The 18,122-nt window shown below is 39.4% G+C and overlaps 1 protein-coding gene and 1 pseudogene across 4 annotated transcripts in view; both read left to right on the top strand.

Moving 5' to 3' along the window:
- SPATA6 (spermatogenesis associated 6) overlaps positions 1-18,122 on the top strand; it is a 218,428-nt gene that overhangs the window by 153,102 nt on the left and 47,204 nt on the right. The gene's annotated exons all lie outside the window — the stretch shown is intronic.
- LOC104657145 lies at positions 7,575-8,608 on the top strand (annotated as a pseudogene).

The following is an 18,122-nucleotide window of genomic DNA, read 5'->3' as shown; positions in this document are numbered from 1 at the left end:
TGTATATCCAAGAGTTCAAAATCCAAAGAACTTGGAGTCTGATGTTTGAGGGCAGGAAGCATCCAGCATGGGAGAAAGATCAAAGGCTGGAAGACTCAGCAAATCAGCTTCTTCCACCTTAATCTGCCTGGTTTTCCTAGCCATGCTGGTAGCTGATTGGATGGTGCTCACCCACATTGTTGGTGACTCTTCCTGAGGATGGGTCTTCTTCTCACAGTCCACCTACTCAAATGTTAATCACTTCTGGTAACACCCAGATACACCCAGACACAATACTCTGCATCCTTCGGTCCAATCAAGTTGGCACTTAACATTAACCATCACACTGCCTTAATTTGATAATTAACCCGAGTTATTCTGGAGCAGGTTGTTTAGTTTCCATGTAATTGTATGGTTTTGAGAGATTCTCTTGACCTTGATTTCTATTTTTATTGTACTGTGGTCCAAGAGTGTGGTTGGTATGGTTTTGCTGTTTTTGAATTTGCTGAGGATTGTCTTACATCTGATTGCATGGCTGATCTTACGGTATGTACCATGTGGCGATGAAAAGAATGTATATTCTGTTGCTTTTGGGTGGAAAGTTATGTAGCTATCTATTAGATCCATTTGGTCAAGAGTTGAGTTCAGGTCCTGAATCTCTTGGTTAATTTTCTGACTCAGGGATCTGTCTAATACGTCAGCGGGGTATTGAAGTCTCCACTATTATTCTGTGGGAGTCTGAAACTCTTTGAAGTTCTCTAAGAATTTGCTTTATGAATCTGGGTGCACTTGTGGTGGGCACACATTAATTTAGGTCTTCTTGTTGAATTAAGCCCTTTACCCATTATGTAATGCCCTTCGTTGTCTTCTTTGATGTTTGTTGGTTTAAACTCTCTTGTTTGAAATTAGGATGGCATACTCTGCTTTTATCAGTTTTCCATTTGTTTGGTAGATTTTTCTTCATCCCTTTATTTTAAGCCTATTGATGACATTGCGTATGAGCTGGGTCTCTTGAAGATAGCATACTATTGGGTCCTGTTTCTTTATCCAGTTGGCAGCCACTCTGTGCCTTTTAATTGGGGCACCTAACCCATTTACATTCAAGTTTCTTATTGATATGTATGGATTTGATCCTGCTCTCATTTTGTTAACCGGTTGTTATGCAGACTTGTTTGTGTAGTGGCTTTATAAGTGTCACTGGTGTGTGTACTTACATGTGTTTTTGTAGTACCTGGTAATGGTCTTTCCTTTCCATATTTTGTACTTCTTTCATGATCTCTTGTAAGACAGGTCTGGTGTTAACAAATTCCCTCAGCATTTGTATAGGCTCAAATTGAAAAGGATCATATTTCTCCTTCATTTATGATGCTTAGTTTGACTGGATATGAAATTCATGGTTGGAATTTTTTCTTTATGAATGTTGAATACAGGTCCCCAATCTCTTCTGGTTTGTAGGGTTTATGTTGAGAGATCCTCTGTCAGTCTGATAGGGTTTCCCTAGTAAGTGACCTCCCGTTTATTCTCTAGCTGCCTTTATCATTTTTTCTTTCATTTCAACCTTGGAGTATCAGATGGTTATGTCTTGGGATGATCTTTTTGTGAAGTATCTTGCAAGAATTCTTCTCATTTCCTGAATTTGAATATCAGCCTCTCTAGCTAGGATGGGGAAGTTCTCATGGATGATACTGTGAAATATGTTTTCCAAGTTACTTCCTTTCTCCTTATGTCTTTCAGGGATGCCAGTGACTTGCAGATTGGGCATCTTTACATAATCCCATATTTCCAGGAGGTTTTGTTCATTCCTTTTCAATTCTTTTTTTTATTCTTGTCTGTTGTATTTGAGAAAGCCAGTCTTCAAGCCCTTAGATTCTTTCGTCACTTGGTCTGCTGTTAATACTTGTGATAGTATTACGAAATTTTTGTAGTTTTTTTTTTTTTTTTTTTTTTTTGCTGTATCAGGTTGGTTATGTTCTTCTCTATACTGGCTATTTTTTCTGTCAGCTCCTGTGATTATGTGATTATTAGCTTCTTTGCTTTGGGTTTCAACAGTCTCCTGAATCTTGACGATCTTCATTCCTATTCATATTCTGAATTCTATTCCTGTCATTTCAGCCATCTCAGCCCAGTTAAGAACCCTTGCTGGAGAGTTAGTGTGGTGGTTTGGAGAAAAGAAGGCACTCTGACTTTTTGGGTTGTCCAAGTTCTTCTGTTGTTTCTTTCTTTTTTTTTTTTTTTTTTGAGACGGAGTCTCGCTCTGTCGCCCAGGCTGGAGTGCAGTGGCCGGATCTCAGCTCACTGCAAGCTCCGCCTCCCGAGTTTACGCCATTCTCCTGCCTCAGGCTCCCGAGTAGCTGGGACTACAGGCACCAGCCACCTCGCCCGGCTAGCTTTTTGTATTTTTTAGTAGAGACGGGGTTTCACCGTGTTAGCCAGGATGGTCTCGAACTCCTGACCTCGTGATCCACCTGTCTCGGCCTCCCAAAGTGCTGGGATTACAGGCTTGAGCCACCGCGCCCAGCCCTGTTGTTTCTTTCTTATCTTTGTGGTCTTATGTTCTTTCAGTCTTTGAATTTGCTGTCCTTTGAATGGATTGTTTTGCTTTTTTTCTTCTTTAATGCCTTTGTTGGGGGTTTGATTATGGTATAAAGTGGGTTTGGTTGACTGCCTTCTATTCTAATCTACTCCTGGGTCTTAGAGAACCCCCCTCTGCAATTACTGTCTTCCTGTCTGTATTTCTTTTGTTGGGGGTTGTGGTCCATGGGGCTCCCTCAGGCTGGGCCATCAGTTGGCCAGCTAGCTGTGTCCTTGCCCATAGTCTGCTGTTTATGTGCTTCCTAGGGGAAAGATAGGGTTGTGTCTACTCACAGAGTTCAGGTGGAACTGGGACTTTTGGGTTGGAAACTCTTCCTGGGTATTGCCTGTCTTACTCTGGGTGACTAGGGATTGGTGGGGTTGCCAGTCCTGCCTTTCAGGTTTTTTTCAGGGCAACAGGAGGCTGTGCCCCTCAATACATTCAGGCAAATGTAGGGCCACTGGGCTGGAAAACCTAGCAGGTGTTGCCTGCCTGGATATGATTGGAAGGGGTTATAGGGTCATGCACCCTGCCATTCAGGCATTTCCCAGAACAACAGTAGGCTGCACCCTCCAGCCAGGCTCACACAGAAGCAAGGCAGCTGAGCTAGAAGCTCTAGGAGGTGTTGCCCACCTGGATACTAGTGGTGGTGGTAGGTGGAGTCTCTTGCTCTGCCATCCAGATATTTCCTGTGACAACTGGAAGCTGCACCCTCCAGCTGACCTTACACAGCTGTGGAGCCACTGGGCCAGAGGCTGTAACAGGTGTCACCTGCCTGGCTACCAGTGACTGGGGCTGTTGGGGTCTCATGCTCTGTGGTCTGGATGTTTTATGTGACAACAGGAGGCTGCACCTTCCAGCTGAGTTCACACAAAAGTGGGACCTCTGAGCTGGACACTCTAGCAAGCATTGTGGAGTGTCCTACTAGTGGTGGGGGTGGGAGGATTGGCTGACCAAGTTTGAACCAAAGTACAACTGCTGGGCCAGAAGTTGCCACTGAGGCCTGGCTGGCACGCAATGATGGAGCAATGTTACTGCTCCCTGACACCGCAGCTGACTGGATCCTCTATTGGGTTTGTGGCACTGGTGCTTATCTGCTCCAGGGCCCAAGGCTCGTGGCAGTCCTCTTGGACTCAGAAGTTGCCCCTGCAAAATTTCTGTGTGGCTCTCTGCCTCAGTCTAGAAGTACTGTGGAGGAAGGTGCAGGGCGGGTGACAGGGTGATTCTCCTGTTCCCAGTCTTGCACAGGTCCCTGTGGAGAGTGTAAATTCCCCTGTGGACTGTCACTCACCCTTTCCAGTGTTGGAGGGGTCCTCCTGGCTCTGTGCTGAGCCCAGATGGACTGGTGCCCAGCTTTACTCCTTTGTGTTCTCTGTGTTCCTCTGCCCTGGTGGACCCCAACGTGGTTTCTCATATGCCTGCAGCAACTGTGTTCATCAACCCTTTTGCTTCCTCTCCCTGACAGTGACACACATAAGCTGCTTCTAGTCTGCCATACTGGCCCTGCCCACTTTTAAACACAACTATATAATTTATAAGCATATAAGTATCTCCCTTTTCAATCATGATAATAGTAATTTGAGTTTAATTTGTCCCCCTGTATTTTAAGAATTTATTCATGTTTTTATTCTTTTTAAATAACAGTTTGTGTCGCTTTTTACTTGTCTGGGACAAGTTTTTTCTATTACATTAACTTATGCTAAAAGTTTTATGTTCTACTTTTTCTTTTAGTCTTTTAAAGTGGAGGCTTATGTTGTTGATTTTAAGTCTTTTCTAATCTATATATTTAAGAATGTAATTTTCCCTCTACGCTAGACACTGCTTTAGATGCATCTAATAATTTTTATGTTGTATTTGTATTATTCACTTCAAAATATATTCTAATTTCTATTGTGATTTCTTCATTGACTCTGTGGTAACTTAGAAATGTATTTCTTAATTTTATCTTAGTTGGTTATTCTCTCACCTTTGGTTATTGACAGCTACTTTAATTTCTTCTCAGCTGGAGAATATACTTTGAATTATTTGAAATGTATTAGTATTTCATCAAGACCTGACATATAATCACTTGTTAAGAATATGTACTCTTAACAAGTGTACAATATAGAGAGAAGCATTCTGTGTATGGTATTTCATGTTTATTATGGTGTTCAGATCTTTTCTATACTTACAGCAAACTGTACAAAATTAATGAATCATTTACCCTCTTTTATCTGTAAAATAAATGTATCTACTTGAGATAATGAAAACTAATAATGTCACTTATTACTCAATTCTAAAGACTTTTTATTTTTTTAAAGAAAAAGCTTTATTAAGATATAATTCACATACTATACAACTCACACATTTTAAGTACACAGTTCAATGGCTTTTACTATATTCAAAAAAGTCACATCTAATTTCAAAACATTTCATCACCCCACAGAGAAGATATTTTGTGACCATTGGGAGTCAGGTACCATTCTCCCCTTTCCTCATTTCTCCTCCACTCCTAAGCAGCAACCAATCCAATTCCTGTAGATGCCAATTCTGCACATTTCATATAAATGGAATCATACAATATATGGTCTTTGTGACTGCTTCTTATACTTAATATATTAAAGCCTTGCCTGTGTTGTAGTATATGTCACTTTATTCTTTTTTATATGGCTGGATGGTATTCCATTGCATAGATAATGACACTTTTTTTTTTTAATCTATTCATCAGTTGATGGATGGATCATTTAGTTTGGTTCGTTGCCACTTTTTGACTGTTAAAAAATAATACTGTCAACATTTATGTGATAAATCTATTTTGACCATTTTGAGGAATTGCCAAACTATTATTTATAATGGCTTACCATTTTGCCTTCTCACCTGGCATCCTTGCTGAACTTTGTTATTATCTATCTTTTCTGATTATAGCCACCCTAGTGTGCATGAAGTGGTGTCTTCTTGGGGTTTTGATGTACATTTCCCTTCTGACTAATGATGTTGAGCATTATTTCATGCACTTATTGGTAATTTGTATATCTTCTTTGGAGAAATATATATTCAAATTATTTTTTGATTTTAAAATATGGGTATCTTTTTATTGAGTTTTTTAAAAATTTCTTAAAATTTTAGACTCAGAAGGTACATTGTATGTTTGTTACATGGATATATTGTGTAATGTGGAATTTGGGTTCTAGTGTAATCATCACCCAAATATTGAGCATTGTGCTCAGTAGGTAATGTTTCAACCCATATTCGCCCTCTTCTCCCCATCATTTTTGGAGTCCCCAGTGTCTATTCTTTTCATCTTTATGTCCAGTGTGCCTATTGTTTATCTTCCACTTATAAATGAGAACATGCAGTATTTGATTTTATGTTTCTGAGTTAGTTCATTTAGGACATTGGCCTCCAGCTCTATCTGTGTTGCTGCAAAGGACATGATTTCATTCTTTTTATGGCTGCATAGTGTTCCATGGTGTGTGTGTGTGTGTGTGTGTGTGTGTGTGTGTGTGTGTGTATCTATATCTATATATATCTCACATTTTCTTTGCCCAAGTTTCATGACTTGGTTATTATCAACAGTGCTGCAATGAATATATGAATGCAGATGCCTTTTTAATGTAATTATTTATTTTTCTTTGGGTAAATACCCACTAGTGGGATTATTGGCTCAAATTGTAATTCTATTTTTAGGTCTTTTACAGTCACCATACTGTTTTCCAAAGAGGTTGAATTAATTTTCATTTCCAAGAACTGTGTGTAAGCGTTCCCTTTTCTCAACATTCATGCTGGCATCTGTTGTTTTTTGACTTTTTTATAGTAGCCATTCTGATGCATGTGAGATGATATCTCATTGTGGTTTTAATTTGCATTTCTCTGATGATTAGTGATGTTGAACATTTTTTTGTGTGTTTGTTAGCCGCTTTTATTCTTTTGAGGAATGTCTGTTCAGGGCCTTTGCCTGTTTTTGTTGTTGTTGTTGTTGTTGTTGTTGGTTTATCTTTTTTTAGTGTGTGTGGGAGTTGTTTGAGTTACTTGCGGATTCTGGATGTTAGTCCTTTGTCAAAGGCATAGTTTGCAAATATTTTCTCCTACTATGTAAGTTGTCTGTTTGCTATGTTGATTATATATTTTGTTCTACAGAACCTTTGTAGTTTAAGTCCTGTTTGTCTATTTTTGTTTTTGTTGCATTTGCTTTTGGGGTTTTTGTTATAAATTATTTGTCTAGAAAAACTAGAGTTTTTCCCTAGGTTTTCTTCCAGGCTTTTTATAGTTTCAGGTCTTGCATTTAAGTCTTTTTATAGTTTCAGGTCTTGCATTTAAGTCTCTCACCATACTGTGTATGGTGAGAGATAAGGATCCAAGTTTAATTCTGCATATGGCTAGCTAATTTTCCCAGCACTATTCATTGAATTAGATGTTCTTCCCCCGTTTTGTTTTTGTCAACATTAGTTAATTGTGGGCATGTGACTTTATTTCTGGATTATCTATTCTATTCCATTGATAATGTGTCTGTTTTTCTTCTAGTATCATGCTGTTTTAGTTACTATAGTTTTGTAATATAAGTTAAAGCTATATAATGTGATGCTTCCAGATTTGTCCTTTTTACTTAGGATTGCTGTAGCTATTCAGAATTTTTTGTTTGTTTGTTTGTTTCATATGAACTTTAGGATTATTTTTTCTAATTCTTTGAAAAATGATGTTGGTAATTTGATAGGAATTGTGTTGAATCTGTAGATTGCTTTGGGTACTATGGTCATTTTAACATTACTGATCCTAACACACCATGAGCATGGGATGTTTTTCCATTTGTTTGTGTCACTTACAATTTCAACAGTGTTTTGTAGTTCTTCTTGTAGAATTCTTTCACCTCCTTAGTTAAATGTGTTCTTAGGTATATTTGTGTGTGTGTGGCTGTTGAAAATGGGATTGAATTCTTAATTTGGCTCTCTGAAGGTTATCGGTTAATAGAAATGTAACTAATTTTTGTACACTGATTAATTTTTAATTTTTTGCTTTGGGCCCACCAAATGGGAGGGGGAGATGCAAGATGGTGGCAGTTACAAACTCTGGCTCCAGCCTCACGCTGCTCCACTGCCCAACCTGGGCAAGTAAGCCCCGTCCTGGTCGACATCTGGATGCAGTCAAATGAGACAAACTAATTGAGAAACTGATTATTGGTGAAAGTAAGTATTACTTATTTGGGAGAAACCTTGATTTGTGTGACTTTACCATTGAACACCAGTCTTGCACTCGGTTCCATGCTACATTTGTCTACCACAAGCATCTGAGGAGAGTTTTCCTAATAGATCTGAATAGTACCCACAGCACTTTCTTGGGTCACATTCGGTTGGAACCTCACAAGCCTCAGCAAATTCCTATCAATTCCAGGATCTCATTGATGCATCCACAAGGGCGTACACTCTGTGTGAGACACTTCAGCCATTGCCATTGGCTGTGAAAGGAGTTGAGAAGATGGGTGAAGAGGATGATGAACTCAAGTGCTTACTGGGGCTTCCAGAGGAGGAAACTAAGCTTGATAACCTGACATAGTTCAACGCTGCCCACAACAAGTGGATTTCCACCCTTACCATTGAGGAGGGAAATCTAGACATTCCAAGACCAAAGAGGAAGAGGAAGAACTCATGGGTGACATTCAGTGAGGATGATGAGATCATCAACTTAGAGGATGTGGATCCCTCAGTTGGTCGATTCAGGAACTTAGTGCAAACTGCAGGGGTCTCAGTCCAGAAGAAGCAGGGGGAGGGCCCTGGCTCCTTGGGCCTGGAGGAATCAAGGAGAAGGCGCATGCAGAACTTTGCCTTCAACAGAGGACATCCCCCACACACAGTGAAGCAGACTCCCAGCTTCCATGAGACAGCACTCATCGGTGGCTTGTTTATGCCATACCCAAACCTTGCCTCTGATGTGGACTTGACTCCCATTGTGCCGGCAGCAGTGAATACAAACCCTGCACCAAACCTTGCTGTCCATAACCCTGAAACTGTAAATGAACCCAAGAAGAAGACGTACGCAAAATAGACTTGGCCAGGCAGGAATCCCACATCTTCCTTACTGATTTGATATTTTTGGTCATGGAGAAATGTGGGATTGGGTGGGAATAGGGTGGAAGGGTGATGGGGAGCTAGTGAACTAGGGAGAAAAACTTTCCATGTGTGCAGTATCAGTTTTGTTTTTTGATGGAGTCTTTAGGTTTTTTCCAAATACAAAATTATATCATCTACAAGGAAGGATAATTTGACTTCTTCGTTTCCAATAAAGTTGGATGCCCTTTCTTTCTGGTCTGATTGCTCCACATAGGACTTCCAGTGCTATATTGAGTAACAGTGGTGAAAGTGAGCATCCTTGTCATGTTACAGATCTTAGGGGAAGGGCTTTCAGTTATTACCCACTCAGTATGAAACTAGCTGTGGGTCTGTTGTATATGGCTTTTTATTGGGTTAAGGTATGTTCATTATATACTCAGTGTTTTTAGGGTTTTTATTATGAAGGGATGTTGAATTTTATAACATGCTTTTTTAGTATTAATTGAAATGATTACTTGATTTTTGTCCTTCATTCTGTTGATATGATGTATCACATTGATTGATTTGCATATGTTGAACCATCCTTGTATCCCTGAAATAAATCTCACTTGGTCATGATAAACAATCTTTCTAACATATTGTCAAATTCGATTTGCTAGTATTTTGTTGAGAGATTTTATATCAATGTTCATCAGGGTTATTGATCTGTAGTTTTCTTTCTTTGATGTGTCTTTGTCTGGTTTTGGTATCAGGATAGTACTTGACCATAGAATGAGTTTGGAAGTACTCCCTCCTCTATTGTTTTGGAATAGTGTGTTTAGGATTGGTATTAGTTCTACTTCGAATGTTTGGGTTGCAAGGCATGATGGCTTATCCCTGTAATCCCAGCACTTTGGGAAGCCAAGGCAGGAGGATCTCTTGAGCCCAGGAGTTTGATACCAACTTGGGCAACATGGTAAGACCTTGTCTCTACAAATAATAATAATAATAAAGTAAATAGGCATGATGGCATGAATTTGTTATCATAGCTACTTGGGAGGCTGAGATGGGATAATCGCTTGAGTCCTGGCGGTTGAGGCTGCAGTGAGCTGTGATCACACCACTGTCCTTCGGCCTGGGCAACAGAGCAAGATCCCATCTCAAAAATAAAATAAAATAATAATAAAGTAATAAAATAACAAAAATAAATGTTTGATAAAATTAGTGAATCCATCGAGTCCTGTGCTTTTCTTTGCTAGAAGACTTTTTATTACAGTTTTGATCTTATTATGTATTAGTCTGTTCAAGTTTTGGATTTCCTCATGGTTCAATCTTGGTAAGTTTTACGTGTTTAGGAATTTGTACATTTTTTTCTAGGTTTTTCAATTTATGGAATACAGACCACTGCTCGTAGTAGCCTCTAATGATCCTTTGAAATTCTGCCACATCTGTTGTAATGCCTTCTGTTTCATCTCTGTTTTTATTTATTTGGGTCTTCTCTTTTTTTTTCTTGGTGTGGCTAAAGGTTTGTCAATTTTGTTTATCTTTTCTTTTTTTATTATACTTTAAGTTCTTGGGTACATGTGCACAAGATGCAGTTTGGTTACATAGGTATACATGTGCCATGTTGGTTTGCTGCACCCATCAACTTATCATTTACATTAGGTATTTCTCCTAATGCTATCCCTCCCCCAGCCCTCCACCCCCCGACAGGCCCTGGTATGTGATGTTCCCTTTCCTGTGTCCATGTGTTCTCATTGTTCAGCTCCCACTTATGAGTGAAAACATGCAGTGTTTGGTTTTTCTCTTCTTGTGTTACTTTACTAAGAATGATGGTTTCCAGTTTCATTCATGTCCCTTCAAAGGACATGAACTCATCCGTTTTTATGGCTACATAGTATTCCATGGTGTGTATGTGGCACATTTTCTTTATCCAGTCTGTCATTGATGGGCATTTGGGTTGATTTCAAGACTTTGCTCTTGTGAACAGTGCTGCAGTTAGCATATGTGTCCATGTGTCTTTAGAGTACAATGATTGATTTATAATCCTTTGGGTATATACATGGTAATGGGACTGCTAGGTCAAATGGTATTTCTGGTTCTAGATCCTTAAGGAATTGCCACATTGTATTCCACAGTGGTTGAAGTAATTTACACTCCTGTCAACAGTATACAAGTGTTCCTATTCCTCTACATCCTTTCCAGCATCTGTTATTTCCTGACTTTTTAATGATCACCATTCTAACTGGCATGAGATGGTATCTCATTGTGGTTTTGATTTGCATTTCTCTAATGACCAGTGATGATGAGCATTTTTTCATGTTTGTTGGCTGCATAAATGTCTTCTTTTGAAAAGTGTCTGTTCATATCCTTCGCCCATTTTTTGATGGGGTTGTTTGTCCTTTTTTCTTGAAAAATTTTCAAGTTCTTTGTAGATTCTGGATATTAGCCCTTTGTCAGATGGATAGATTGCAAAAATTTTTTCCCAATCTGTAGGTTGCCTGTTTACTCTGATGATAGTTTCTTTTGCTGTGTAGAAGCTCTTTAGTTTAATTAGATCCAATTTGTGTATTCTGGCTTTTGTTGCCATTGCTTTTGGTGTTTTAGTCATGAAGACTTTGCCCATGCCTATGTCCTGAATGGTATTGCCTAGGTTTTCCTGTAGGGTTTTTATGGTTTTAGGTCTTACATTTAAGTATTTAATCCATCTTGAGCTAATTTTTATATAAGGTGTAAGGAGGGATCCAGTTTCAGCTTTCTACATATGACTAGACAGTTTTCCCTGCACCATTTATTATATAGGGAATCATTTCCCCATTGCTTGTTTTTGTCAGATTTGTCAAAGATCAGATGGTTGTAGATGTTTGGTGTTATTTCTGAGGCCTCTGTTCTGTTTTGTTCATCTTTTGTATTGTTTTATTCAATTCAACTTTATTTATTTCTTTAGTATTTCTTTACTGCTACTAATTTTGGCTTTGGTTTATTCTTGCCTTTCTAGTTCTTTAAGATGCATCATTAGGTTGTTCATTTGAAGTATTTTATCTTGTCTTTTTTCCACCTACTTGTCGTCTTTTTAGATGTAGGTACTAACTGCTATAAGCTTTCCTCTTAGTACTGCTTTTGCTGTATCCCATAGGTTTTGGTATGTTGTATTTTCATTTACATTTACTTTAATAAATTTTAAAATTTTCTTAATATATTTATTGACCCACTGGTTATCCAGGAGCATGCTGTTTAATTTCCATCTCTTGGTATAGTGTCCAAAATTTCTCTTGTTATTGATTTCCAGTTTTATTCCATTGTGGTCAGAGAAGACACATGATATAATTTCAACTTTTTAAGACTTGTTTTGTGACCTGACATATGATTCACCCTTGAGAATGATCCATGTGCTGAGGAGAAGAATCTATATTCTGCATCCTTAGATGAACTGTTCTGTAAATATATATTAGGTTTATTTAGTCTATAGTACAGATTAAGTCTGGTATTTCTTTGCTGATTTTATGTCTGGATGTCTGTCCGGTACTGAAAGTGGAGTGTTGAAGTCCCCATCTGTTACTGTATTGGGATCTATCTCTTTAGCTCTAATAATATTTGCTTTATGTATCTGGGTGCTCCAATGTTGGGTGATATATATTTATAGTTGTTATAGCCTCTTGCTGAATTGATTGCTTTATCATTATACAGTGAACTTGTCTCTTTTTATAATTTTTGTCTTGAAATCTGTTTTATCTGATATAAGTTTAGCTACTTCTGCTCTTTTTTGATTTCCATTTGCATGAAATCTTTTCCCATTCCTTTGTTTTCAGTCTATGTGTGTCCTTATGGATGCAGGATGTTTCTTGTAGGCAAGAAATTGTTGATTTTTTTTTTTTTTAACCACTTCATGTCTTTTAAGCAGAGAAGTCAGTCCATTTTCTTTATTTCTTTTTTTTTTTATTGAGACAGAGTCTCGCTCTGTCGCCCAGGCTGGAGTGCAGTGGCCGGATCTCAGCTCACTGCAAGCTCCGCCTCCCGGGTTTACGCCATTCTCCTGCCTCAGCCTCCCGAGTAGCTGGGACTACAGGCGCCCGCCACCTCGCCCGACTATTTTTTTGTATTTTTTAGTAGAGACAGCGTTTCACTGGGTTAGCCAGGATGGTCTCGATCTCCTGACCTCATGATCCGCCCATCTCAGCCTCCCAAAGTGCTGGGATTACAGAGTCAGTCCATTTTCATTCAGTATTGTTATTGATAAGTGAAGACTTACTTCTCTATTTTTGTTATTTGTTTCCTGGTTGTTTTGTGGTCTTATCTTCCTTCTTTTCTTCCTGTCTTCCTGTTAGTGAAGGTGATTTTCTCTGACAGTGTTTTAATTTTTTGCTGTTTATTTTTTGTGTTATGTTGTATGTTTTTAGATTTGAAGTTAACATGAGGCTTGCAAATATGTCATAACCCTTTGTTTTAAACTGATGACAACTTAACACTGATTGTTTATTTATTTATTTATTTATTTATTTATTTTATTTTATTTTTTTTTTTTGAGACCGAGTCTCACTCTGTCGCCCAGGCTGGAGTGCAGTGGCCGGATCTCAGCTCACTGCAAGCTCCGCCTCCCGGGTTCACGCCATTCTCCTGCCTCAGCCTCCCGAGTAGCTGGGACTACAGGCGCCCGCCACCTCGCCTGGCTAGTTTTTTTTTTTTTTGTATTTTTTAGTAGAGATGGGTTTCACCGTGTTCGCCAGGATGGTCTCGATCTCCTGACCTCGTGATCCGCCCGTCTCGGCCTCCCAAAGTGCTGGGATTACAGGCTTGAGCCACCGCGCCCGGCCAACACTGATTGTTTAAACAAACAAGCAAAAAGAAAATAAATAAAAACTCTACACTTTAATTTCATCTCCCCGCTTTTTAACTTTTTGTTGTTTCTATGTTTATCTTACTTTACTGTCTATGTCTTGAAAAGTTGTTGTCTTTATTATTTCTGATAGGTTCATCTTTTAGTATTTCTACTGAAGATATGAGTAGTTTATATACCACAGGTAGTGTTATAATATTCTGTGTTTTTCTGTGTGCTTACTATTACCAGTAAGTTTTATACCTTTAGATGATTTGTTATTGCTCATTAACATCCTTTTCTTTCATATTGAAGAACTCACTTTTGCATTTCTCATAGGACAGGTCTGCTGTTGATGAAGTCCCTCGGCTCTTGTTTGTCTGGGAAAATCTTTATTTCTCCTTAATGTTCAAAAGATCTTTTTGCCACATATACTATTCTACAATAAAAGGTTTTCCTTCAGCACTTCAAATATATGTTGCTACCCTCTCCTGGCCTGTAAGGTTTCCACTGAGAAGTCAGCTTGCTGCCAGATGTTTTGGAGCTCATTTGTGTGTTATTTGTTTTTCTCTTGCTGCTTTTTGGATCTTTTCTTTATCTTTGGTATTTGGCAGTTGGATTATAAAATGTGTTGAGGTAGTCTTATTTGGGTTAAATCTGCTTGGTGTGCTATAACCCTCTTGTACTTGAATACCAATATCTTTATCCAGGTTTTGGAAGTTCTCTGTTATTATCCCTTTGAATAAATGTTCTACCCCTATCTCTTTTTCTACCTCCTCTTTAAGGCCAGTATCTCTTAGATTTGTCCTTTTGAGACTGTTTTAGCGGTGGTGGTGACCGTTGTAGGAGACAAAGGACTCATCAACAGCCTCTGGGGACTGGGCTTTCAGAGAAATGCTGAGCTGCAGTGGTAGACCACAGGCGTGGAAGGGTGGCTGCACTTGGGGGCATGACACTAAGGCAGGGGTGCCTTTTTCTGCAGGGAGCAGTGGAAGTGGGAAGTTGTGCGGTGCATTGTTTGCCCTCTTCAACATACTGTGAATGTGGTATCTGTCTTTGGGGCATGTGAAAGTGCCTGGCCTTCCTTCTTGGCGGGGTGCAGCATTTGGCACCAGGATGCTCAGGGATCACAAGCCTGTGGGATTCCACATGGGCTTGAGCAGTGCCTGTACACAATCCCCAGGCGTGTTAGTCTGGAGGTGCTGGAGCAGGGGTGCAGGGTCAACAGGGCTCTTCAGTGAATAGGATTACAAAGTTCTGTGATGGAAGGGTAGAATACTGAGGATCTCTTATTTAGCCATCCCTTCCCTGCTTTAGGGAACCTTTCCTAGCTCTGCACCAGTCCTGCTTGGAGGGCTGCCTGACTTCACTGTCTTCTTTCCTTGATTTTCATGGATTCTCTGGTGAATTTCATGGTGCTCTCTTAGACAATCTACTTGAAGTGTTAGTATTTCCTTGCTATTTTGATTGCTTTCCATGAGAGGCGCTCACTAGCTGCTTATAGTTATCTGCCTTACTATTGAATTTTGAGAGCTCTTTATATATTCTGGGTACAAGTCTCATCTTAGATAATGTTTGCAAATATATTCTTCCATTCGTGGTTTGTCTTCCACTTTCTAATACTGTGTTTTGAAGCATAAATGTTTTTTAAATTTTGATGAAATCCAACTTTTCTATGTTTTCTCTGGTTGCTTTTGCTTAGGATATCTCAGAAATTGTTGCTTAGTCTAGGGACATAAAAATTTATGCCTGTGTTTTCTAAGAGTTTTGCAGTATTGGCCATTATATTTAGGTCATTGATCAATTTTGAGTTGATTTTTGTATTTTGCGTGAGATAGGGAGTCAAAGTTAATTCTTTTTCATGTGGAAATCTGGTTGTCCCAGCACCATTTGTTAAAAAGATCATTCCCCCACTGAATTGTCCTGGCATCTCTATAAAAAAAATCAATTGACTATAAATGTATGGGTTTAATTCTGGATTCTCAATTCTGTTTCATTGATCTATATGTCTATCCTATGCTATTATCATACTATTTTGATTGCAATGGCTTTTGTAGTAAATGTTGATATCAGGAATTGTTAGTCTTCCAACTTTTCTTCTTTTTCAAGAATAACTGTTCTAGGTCCTTTGCATTTCTGTATGAATTTTAGGATCAACTTTTCAATTTTTGCATGAAAACTGTGGCTGGAATTGTATAGGAATTGTATTGGCTCTCTAGATCATTTTGGAAAATATTGCTTTCTTAATAATTGTTTACATATCTTTTGATCTGTGAAGATAGCACTTTAAAAATTTATTTAGGTCATCTTTTATTAAATATGTTTTGTAGTTCAGTATTCATTTTAAGCTTTTTAAAAATCAAGTTTACTCCTAAGTATTTTGTTATTTTTGATCCTATTGTACATGATATTGTTTCCTTAATTTTATTTTCAGATTGTTTACTGATAGTGTTTAGGAATACAGTGCATTTTCATGTGTTAATTCCACGTGGGCTTGAGCAGTGCCTGTACACAATCCCCAGGTGTGTTAGTCTGGAGGTGCTAGAGCAGGGGTGCAGGGTCAACAGGGCTCTGCAGTGAATAGGATTACAAAGTTCTGTGATGGAAGGGGGTCCTGCAATCTTGCTGAACTTATTTTATTAGCTTTAATAGTTATTTTGTGTGTATATGTGGAATTTTTAAAATACAGAATCATCTGCAAATAGAAATGTCTTTATTTCCTTTCTGATCTCAATTTCTTTTATAGCATATTCTTGGCTAATTGTCCTGGATAGTACCTCCAATATATTGCTGAATAGAAGTGGGGAGAGCGCCCATCCTTGTTTTATTCCTGATCTTAAGGGGAAGATTTCACTCCTTTACAAATAAGTATGCTATTAGCTATATGTTTTTTATAGATGGCGTTTATCATCTTGAGGAAGTTCCTTCTACTCCTAGTTTTTTGAGTGTTGTTGGTGTTTGTCACATACTTTCCCTGCATCTATTGAGATGATCCTATCATTTTGGATAGGATCCAATATAACTTATTAATATATTAATATTATTAATATTATTATTAATATGACTTATTACATTGATTGAATTTTATATGAGTCAACCTTGCATTGTTTGGATAATTCCCTCTTGGTTATGGTGTATAATCCTTTTTATGTCTTGCTGGATTTGGCTAGAGAGTATTTTACTAAGAAATTCTGCATCCATATTCATAAAATTTATTGGTATTCAGGTTTTTTTTTTCTTGTGTTATCTTTGCTTTTGGTATCAAAGGAATAATGACCTTATAGAATGAGTTCGTGAGTTCTTCTTCCTCTTTAATTTTTGGGAAGGGGGGCGGAGCAAGATGGCCAAATAGGAACAGCTCCAGTCTCCAACTCCCAGCGCGAGTGACACAGAAGACCGGTGATTTCTACATTTTCAACTGAGGTACTGGGTTCATCTCACTAGGGAGTGCCGGACAATCGGTGCTGGTCAGCTGCTGCAGCCCGACCAGCGAGAGCTGAAGCAGGGTGAGGCATCGCCTCACCTGGGAAGCGCAAGGGGGAAGGGAATCCCTTTTCCTAGCCAGGGGAACTGAGACACACAACACCTGGAAAATCGGGTAACTCCCACCCCAATACTGCGCTTTAAGCAAACGGGCACACCAGGAGATAATATCCCATACCTGGCCGGGAGGGTCCCACGGCGACGGAGCCTACCTCATTGCTAGCACAGCAGTCTGCGATCTAACCGCAAGACAGCAGCGAGGCTGGGGGAGGGGCGCCCGCCATTGCTGAGGCTTAAGTAGGTAAACAAAGCCTCTGGGAAGCTCGAACTGGGTGGAGCTCACAGCAGCTCAAGGAAGCCTGCCTGTCTCTGTAGACTCCACCTCTGGGGACAGGGCACAGCCAAACAACAACAACAACAACAACAACAAAGCAGCAGAAACCTCTGCAGACACAAACGACTCTGTCTGACAGCTTTGAAGAGAGCAGTGGATCTCCCAACACGGAGGTTGAGATCTGAGAAGGGACAGACTGCCTGCTCAAGTGGGTCCCTGACCCCTGAGTAGCCTAACTGGGAGACATCCCCCACTAGGGGCAGACTGACACCCCACACCTCACACGGTGGAGTACACCCCTGAGAGGAAGCTTCCAAAGCAAGAATCAGACAGGTACACTCACTGTTCAGCAGTATTCTATCTTCTGCAGCCTCTGCTGCTGATACCCAGGCAAACAGGGTCTGGAGCGGACCTCAAGCAATCTCCAACAAACCTACAGCTGAGGGTCCTGACTGTTAGAAGGAAAACTATCAAACAGTAAGGACACCTACACCAAAATCCCATCAGTACATCACCATCATCAAAGACCAGAGGCAGATAAAACCACAAAGATGGGGAAAAATTAGGACAGAAAAGCTGGAAATTCAAAAAATAAGAGCGCATCTCCCCCTGCAAAGGAGCGCAGCTCATCGCCAGCAACGGATCAAAGCTGGACGGAGAATGACTTTGACGAGATGAGAGAAGAAGGCTTCAGTCCATCAAACTTCTCAGAGCTAAAGGAGGAATTACGTACCCAGCGCAAAGAAACTAAAACTCTTGAAAAAAGAGTGGAAGAATTGACAGCTAGAATAATTAATGCAGAGGTCATAAACGAAATGACAGAGATTAAAACCATGACACGAGAAATACGTGACAAATGCACAAGCTTCAGTAACCAACTCGATCAACTGGAAGAAAGAGTATCAGCGATTGAGGATCAAATGAATGAAATGAAGCGAGAAG

The sequence above is a fragment of the Rhinopithecus roxellana genome, chromosome 12 (assembly GCF_007565055.1).
Source record: "Rhinopithecus roxellana isolate Shanxi Qingling chromosome 12, ASM756505v1, whole genome shotgun sequence".
In the NCBI taxonomy this organism is placed as follows: domain Eukaryota; kingdom Metazoa; phylum Chordata; class Mammalia; order Primates; family Cercopithecidae; genus Rhinopithecus; species Rhinopithecus roxellana.
The sequence above is the reverse complement of the archived record's forward strand: the minus strand, read 5'-3'. Positions and strand labels throughout refer to the sequence as shown.